Raw genomic sequence first — 8,755 nt, 5'->3', positions numbered from 1 at the left:
ATTGGGTCATTTCTAGCAATTACCCAAAACTTGCTTTTCTGTCCCGAAGACATTTGTTCTTGCAAAATGATGGCAAGTTAAATCTGGCAGTAAAAAGTATGCTTTAAATCATCAAAAAAAAAAAAAATCTGCACACAAAGCTGTTATTAATTAATTTGCTGTGCTTATTAATGGCATTTAATTAAGTTTATCTCTACTTAGAAGCACATATGACAGTCTTGTTATCAAAAAGACCTTGAGCATAACAGAAGTTGGCTTGGGAGTTGATGTGCCGGTCACTCACCGGTGAAGCTAGCTAGGGAACACAGCTGTGTGGCCAGCTCGCATCGCACCAACTGTGGATGTTCCCACACTTTTGGATCCAGACTGCAGAGGAACAGTGTCAGATAAAGCCTGGGTCTAATTTCCAACATTTACCACCACTCTTAATCCCCATTCTGGAATTTAGGATTTTAAAATATTTTCCACTGGAGTCACTTGGTTTTAAGCCAAACTTAAGACCCTGCACAATTAGCCTTTTATTATGGATAGAGGGCTTAAATAGATTCAGCATATCAAGATCCAGTACTCTAAGATGTCCTATAAGTGGCATCATTTTATAAAGTCAATCCTTGGTCTGTGAGTTTCTATTATAAGGACCTAGACTCAGAAGTTCATAGTGCAACCATTAAAAATAATCGAGCTGAGAGCTGGCAGGCTGTTTTCGCCTGGAAACAAATGTTTACAAAATTTGAAAAAGAAATTATATTTGTTTGGAAAGCTTTCAGGTTTTCAATAATCAGGACAAAATAAAAAATAATTTAAGGCAGCTAAAGATTTTTCAGATATTTGTTGCCCTGGGAATCAAAACAAAATAACCCTATAGTTTTTATTTGCAATTCCTGTTATATAATGAAAACTGACTGATTTACAAAAATATGAAAATTTCCACAACAATGCTACTATGCTTTGGGCAAAACACTTTTGTTTCTGATAAAACAAGAACATATAAATTCTATTTAGATAAACAGTCCTTGGGCTTAACACATGAAGAAGTCTTAGGTTGGTTTCACAAGCAGTGAGTGAACCAAAATTCATATTCTTTTGAGTACCCTGGTGACTAATTCTCCCTTTAAAGTTAGTAGGAAAAGATGGTCTTTCCAATTCCCCCTTTTCTATTTGCAAATGAAGAATGCCCAGCATAAATATCAATCTACGTACAAACAGCAAGCCAAATACTCACTCTGGGTACACTGTCGCACTGAGAGCATCGTATACGTTTCTTTAGCACCGTACTTTGTCATAATTTTCCTGTCTCCTTGAAAGATTAATGTCCCCATGATTCCTTGATGCCTTTAAACTCCTTGGAAAGTTATTTTATAGTTTAACAGTCTATGGAGCTAGTAATATTTTTTTTCTTGAGTTAAAAATAATCCTTTCTTTTCTAGCTTAATCTTTTTGCCTAATTTTATACTCTTCAGACCACTTCCTATTTTCAGTTCAGAAAAAGAAAAACAATCAAGCAGGGAAAAAAAAAATCAAGGGCAAGGCACTTTGAAAAGAAAAACAAACTACACGGAACCAAAATAGCTCTTTAAATGATAATGTTGGGAGAGCTCTTGAGGTTGGTTACTAAAGACTGTAGACCCGTAGTCAAAAAAAACATGCTCGTTTTAAGAAGAACTAATCTTGGAGGCCTGATTGTTAGGGTAATAGCACAACATACCGTAGAAAAGTATTTACATACTCACTTCAGTTCCCTGCGTGTTCCTTCGCCAAGTGCATTGACTTCTCTTACAGTGCCTAAGGAGGAAGGGCTCCCAGGAAATGGTCTGGGCCAACTGAACTCATCTTTGCTTTGGCGCTCAAAATAAAAAGCAACTTGTAGTCAACAGTTGCTGAGCGAAGGCAGCTCCATTTTATGGAAGGGGATTATGTGATTTGCAGCTTGGTTGTTAAAGATTTAAGTGCGACCACTTACGGAATGTGTTGCATCGTTCAGTGGGGTGCCATCTTTCCATCAGGACCCAGCTATGTTAGGCAGTTGAAATGAGGTTGACCAAAAGATTTTATATTCCTCAATTTGGAGATACTCTGTTTAAGCGAACAGTCAAGCAACCACTGAACTATCCATTCCTTATCCGTTTTCATTAGAGGAAGTAATGTCCCATCAGGCACTGCTTCATCACCACTAACCTACTGTTTTTAATCAGATAATTGAATGACTTACAATTGGCATGCCTGATGATGGGCAGTCACGGGCTCAATTTCTATAACCTCATAGGAAGCTGAGTTCTCTATCTTTTTCTCTTACTTGAAGTTGGAATGCAATGTGACTGCTGTTCTGTGTTAGTTAACCTCCCTGTGATTTAGTGTTTGTTTTCCAAACACCTCTCAGGAAATTTTTACTTAATAAAAAATTTTGAGTTATAAGAGACTGTCATATGATATAATCAATACATCATCAGGGGCCAGGGAAAGGCTCAGAAATTAAAAGAGTTTGCTGTTCTCACCAAGGACCCAGGTTCACTTCCCAGTACCCACATCAGGCAGCTCATATCCACCTGCACCTCCAGTTCCAGAGACTTCAAGTCTTCTTGACGCCAAGGGCACCTGCACACATGTAGTACACATGTATTTGTAGTCATACACATATACACATAAAATAAAGATAAATAAATCTTTTTATAAAAAAGAAAACCACGCTGAATACAGAAATATAAATGTGAAGCTAATGAAGGGAGGATGTCAATAACCAAAATTCTGAGATGAATTTTGTTTTTTTTTTTTTCATGTGTACTTCATCCAGGACAAATTTAAACTGCTATTAAAAAAAAAAAACTATAAAACTATGAAAGCACCTATGTCATTAAATTTGGAATTGTGATGTATAATTAAGCTTTGTTCTTTTCTAATTCCATTTTGAATTTTTGAAAGTTTGGAGTGAATTAACTTCTGAGCTACCTGCAAAACCAGTGAATAACAACAACAACAACAACAATAATAATCAAGTGATCCCTGCCTGTTGTCCATCTCCAAATCTTTATGAACTGCTTTGTGTGTTCTAGGAAGTTCAGCAAAACCCTTGCTTCTAGAGACCTCTATTTATCCCATATGCTGGTTCCTTCCCCTAGAAAACCTGCCACGAACAGTCAGTCCACTTGCCACGTTTGTCTTGATTCTCTTGCCAAACAGCAGAATCATCACCTTCTCCAAACGAAAATGCTCTCACTTATCCCCAACCTCCTATGTGGCCCCCTGAATATACCAGAGGGGCTTTCCTTCTGCATGCTAACAACAACTCCACTTTTCCTAACATATCCCCAAGTGCTGAGATTGCAATCGCTGCTTTCATTGCGTTTTTCCATCTAGAGCATCACAGCCATCATGTTGGCTTTGCAGCCATCTTTACTCTACCTAGAATCCCATAGTCAGCGGGAGACAGGGACTCAATTCATAGTGGGTGATTAAGTGGATAAAGAGGTAGATATTATCCAAAACCCCTGCCTCACATCCATCCTTAGAGAATCATATCACATGACTTAAAGAGACGCTGACTTTTAGGAAACACAATGCTTCTGAACACTATGTGCAATCATACGAACCAGAGACAGGAAGCTATAAAGCGAGAGCAGTGAGGTTGTGTTTACAATGTCATCAACCATCAATATATGGACTGATATATTAGTAATAGTTCGTAGTAGAAAATGACAGAAATTGAACAGTGACTCTGATTTCTAACATAGGTCTTAGACAAAACAAACTTTGTCATCTTTAATAGAGGAGAGCAATATTCCCACAGAAGGGTGTTAAATTGTCCCACAGACCTGAATGATTCGACAACTAAAGCAAATTTGCTCTTTGTTGCTTGCGAACATACTGGTGTCCTAAGAAGAGCGCTCTGCCTTTTTATATGTGTACCCCCAGGCATAGTGACTACTTCCCTGTAAGTTTGTGCATAATTTTTCCTATTATCACCCCCTAGGTCTCTTTCCCCATTGCCACTTTCCAGGCCTCGACCATGCACTGAACAGCCATGTTTCTGATTATCTTCTCCCAAATGTATTAGCCTGCATTATTTAAGACTGAATCTCATTTTATTATTTCCTGCTCGTATTTCTAAACTCCTTAAGTCCATTTGTATGATTCTTTTGTCCTCACAGATGTCCACAGTTCCTCCCAATTTAGTATCATCAGCAAATTTAATTAATGTTCTGTTTACCTCTCCTTCTAATGAAACCAGTCCCTTGCTTCATTTCATCATACCAAGTAAAAATGTATTGGCAATAAAACAGTCCAAAGCAGCGTTCCCTCACGGTAGGAGGGGAGGCTAAGGATACAGCAAAGGGCCATGTGGTCAAGGGCAGGCAGTGCAGTCGAGAGCTGAGCTGGTTGGCTGTTGCCCTGAAGCAAAGGCTTTCTCACACTTGGGCACATTGCCTGAGTGTCGATGTCAGTGAACAGGCTCACACACATGTATGAGTTCTCTATCCTGTAAACTGCTTGATTAGCCTCAATGAGGACTTGTTGCTAAAGATATGTTTATGGATATACATGGTTATATATGTTTATTATATATATGAATATTAATATATATTTATTTTATATACATGTTTGCAGCTTAGTTGAAAAACTCAGTTTAAAACCATCAACTCAACTATAAAATTATTTATGTAATAAAATACAAATTATTACTCTTACTATTTGATGATATTTAACACACAAGGTAACCACAAAGCTAGATATAGACACACGCACTTGGATTACACATGTACTAAATTGTATTTACTGGTTTTTTTTTTTCTAGAATTTACTGTGACATACCTTTTTCTCTTAGACATTAACTTGGTTACTCTAAGTTAACCCTTGTATGTAAGTAAAATTATTTATAAATAATCAGTTTATAAGATAAAGTAGGAGATTGTCTTCAGATGTATTTAACATGAAAAAGAATATATGATTTGTAGATTTAGTAATCTGGGAAATGAAGGCTGACTAGAGAAGGGGTCCTTATTTACGTAAGGTAGGGAAGTTTATGTTCAGAGAATAGCATCATTAGACTTTAAAGATAAGGCCATATTAGCATGGAATATTTATATAAAGAAAAATAAATGGCATTTATTAATCTTCTATTACATATCAGACATACTGTTCCCTCTGTCTGAGATACACATGAGCCACATCGATTATTGCCAGCACTCTATAGACGTGGTTCTCACCTTCACTGAAAACCTGGTAAATACTTTTAAAATTTCATGCAAAGAGTCAGTCTTCAGAATGTGGATACAGTCATTTAAACCATGGACGCACTGGGGAAAAAATATTTTCAAGTTTATCCTCTAACAAGGACAAACAGATGGTAGACCAGTGTCTCTATTGTCTACACAGAAGACAATGCACGTTCACAGTGTTGAAACGAGAGCTGATCCACGCTTCATACATAACACGAGGCCAGCAAAGATGTCATCACCGAAGGATCGTGTTAACAAAATAGGGACTGGGAATATTGTTCAGCAGTCACAGCCTCACATTGTTTTTTCTAGTGAGAAAAGTCTGATGCATAATGCATTCTTCTGAGAGAATGTTTGCAGATGCCAAGTCTTTACAGGCAGAACTTCAATAGCTTTAATGAAAGTTTCCTGCCAGCACCTGTTACAGTAGAAGGTTCTTACTTTTCACACATAATCCAAGCCTGATTTGGAACAAAGTTTTGGAAAAACTAACATAGTGAACCATCTTATAGTGTTCCTCAAATACAATATTCATCCTTTAATCCATGATCTGATTTACATTTATATATATATGTACATATATATATGTATGTATGTATGTATGTATTTCCTACCAGAAATGGTTTTTTCCCACCAACTTTTTTTGTAAAAGGCAGTTGATAAAGCAGCTCGATTTCCTAGATAAACTAGTTGAACTTAGATTTAAGAAAAGTATACAAAAAAAAAAAAAGGAAAAGTATACCGAAGTTGGACATCAACTCTTCTTCAGAAGACACAGCTCGACAGGTCAACTGTGACCTCCTGAAAAGCCAACAGAAACACATAGAGTTCTGTGTTTACTGAACAATGAGTGGAAATGCTGAAACAAGAAAACAGATTAATATGAAAAAGATTATGACCATGTTTTTCTCATGTCTTTATAGACCCAAATATGAATAGTCGGCAGATACTGCATTTAAAACATGAGGAGGATAAATCAGGAATTTTTTTTCCATAGGGAAGTCAGCAAAAGAATTATTTAAATTCCTTTTGTTCCCCCTTTGGTTTGCCAAGACAGAGTTTTTCTGTGTAGTGCTATCTGAACTGGAATGCATGCTGCAGACCAGGCTAGCCTTGAACTCAGAAATTCGACTGCCTCTGCCTCCCAAGTATTGGGATTAAAAGCATGAACCACTGCCTCCTGGTTTAAATATTGTATTTTTAAATCAACTCTCATATACTCCATTACTAAAAGTCTGGAAGGAAAAATGATCATAACGTTTCTGCTTAGCAAAAACTGTCAAAGGCTACACAGATATACTAGCTTACGGCCAGCCACCTTCAAAGCCTTTCTCTAGAAGTCCACATACACCTGGCTCTTAGAATGAAATCAGGCCTGGATAGAAGAAATCCTGAAGCATCATTGTCCTGTCTTGACAGGACGAGGGTTGAAGAAACACTTCCCTGGTTGAGCATTGTTGAATATTAAACCTTCAGTTCAATTTTTAGAACAAGATTTTAGAAAGAACACTAATAGACAGCGGAATCAGAGGGAGCAGGGTCAGAAGCCCTGAAACCATGAGCAGATAACTTACAGGAATAGAACAGGGATCTCAATGAGAAGAGTTTGTCTCCTTCCTTCTTCCTTCCTTCCTTCCTTCCTTCCTTCCTTCCTTCCTTCCTTCCTTCCTTCCTTCCTTTCTTCCTCCCATCTCTTTGCAAGCTGATTTCATTACTCCATGATGTCAACTTGTGCCTCTACCTGACCACTAATATTCTTCTGCCAAACAGCATCAGGTGTAGCACTTATAGAAAGGGTTCAGGTACCATTATTACGCTACTGTGTGTTAACGTGGATACAGTTGTTTTTAAAAGTTTGGATCATTTTGAAAAAGAAATGGTCTTGTTTCCGTTTACAATATTTTAAGCCCTAGAAAGTGAAGTTTGCCATTTGTTTTGATTAGTCAGAGGGGAAAGAGGAGTCACATAGACACTTCTAAAGCATACAGTGTTCCTAAGCTTAGAACTCTCCTCCTTCCAAGGAGTTCTGCTTGTAGAACACATTGCTTTTGATACTCCGGCCAGTGAGGGAACAGAAATTTATTTGGTTCTGGGTCCAAAGGCCTTTCTTAAGTTCTATTGTGAAAGTGAACAGTAGGTTGGAAGTCTCTTTTACTTCATGAGTCAGCCCATGTTCGGGGCAATATGTCTGTACTTAGGTTGAGTTATGGTGAAAGACTTCAAGTCCCTAGGAAGAAGAGGGGTATCAGGTGCAAGTGGTAGAAGTTGTCAAGACTGTATTATGTGCTGACCAAAATAGAGGGAAGGCCTTGGTGTCAGACTCTCTTGATTTCAGGAGAGAATGAAGCATCTCTTAGTGGCATTTGAATGTGTAGAGAAAAGCCTGCCTTGCGCAATGAGGATTTAGGATGCAGTGGAAAACATCACACTCACCCTGAGACAAGCAGCATTGCATAAGCTGTACGTGCAGAACAGTAGATGATCCTTTTATAATTCATCCTCGATGAAAAGAATATTATGACAATACGAGCAAAGCATTCAAAATTAATTGTATTTAGTGGTCCTGAATAATACCCTTTTCTTCCCAAATACTCAGATCATTTTTTCTCTCTGCCTTAGTTTATAAGGAAATAGTAAAGAATCTAAGTAAAGAAATATTTGTAAGGTATAAACCATTCTATTTTGTTATTTTAAAACCAATACGGCCCATCGATTTTCTTACTCTATTATTCTCTCAGTGTTTTATCTTTGATCTCTTATTGTCTCCTTCCACCTGTTTATATCACACACAGATTTACAAGGCTCAGCCCTATCGTTCCTTCCCATTAGTCAAGTTCTCTTACAAAGGAATGATTTCAAGACAAGAGAGTAGCATTATTTCTTATTGCAGTATTTTACATATAGGCAATTTTGCCTGAAAGAAATGTTTCCTCAAAACTCTGAAAATATAAACAAGGCCTCTGTAATTAATCTTAAGACTTATTGTGGGAGCTGAGCACATAAATTCTAAGTTTTAAACTGGTAGTCTTCTTTGTCTACCCTCTAAAATCTTTTCAAGAATCAGCTAGAGAGACTGATTACGGATTTTCAAATATTCCTAAGCCTTAAATTTTGTTAGTTCTTCAGGAAATGGGGAAATGATGATACTCTTTTTATTTCATGTAAAGAAAACACGAAATATATGTGAAACTTATACCAGCCTTAGATGATTTTATCCAAGGCAACAAGTGCTATTGGATTGCCCTTTTCCTAAGCACGTGTATTTGTTCTGAGTAGCCAGAGGGTGTACGATTCTTTGATAGATGGTTATCAACCCACAGTCAGGAATAAAGCTAAAATCCTCTCTTCTAGACCTCTTAAAGAAGCCTTTGTGATTTTAGAAATTAATATAGCAAAACTTGGTGCTTTCTATTTGACTCCTAAAATCATGATCGTCCATGCAGAGTTAGGGTTTCCAAGTAAGGGACAATCTGTCTGTTCTTCTCTGATCTTGACAGATGATATTTGTATCTTTAAACCTTTAAAAGTAATGCTAGAATAGCTCA

At 37.2% G+C, this 8,755-nt stretch overlaps 1 protein-coding gene across 1 annotated transcript in view; it reads left to right on the top strand.

The window, feature by feature from the left end:
• Arhgap15 (Rho GTPase activating protein 15) overlaps positions 1–8,755 on the top strand; it is a 591,259-nt gene that overhangs the window by 383,747 nt on the left and 198,757 nt on the right. The gene's annotated exons all lie outside the window — the stretch shown is intronic.

The sequence above is a fragment of the Alexandromys fortis genome, unplaced genomic scaffold (assembly GCF_014885135.2).
Source record: "Alexandromys fortis isolate MF-2015 unplaced genomic scaffold, M_Fortis_MF-2015_v1.1 scaffold_33, whole genome shotgun sequence".
Classification (NCBI taxonomy): domain Eukaryota; kingdom Metazoa; phylum Chordata; class Mammalia; order Rodentia; family Cricetidae; genus Alexandromys; species Alexandromys fortis.
This window is presented reverse-complemented; position numbering and strand designations above follow the sequence as displayed.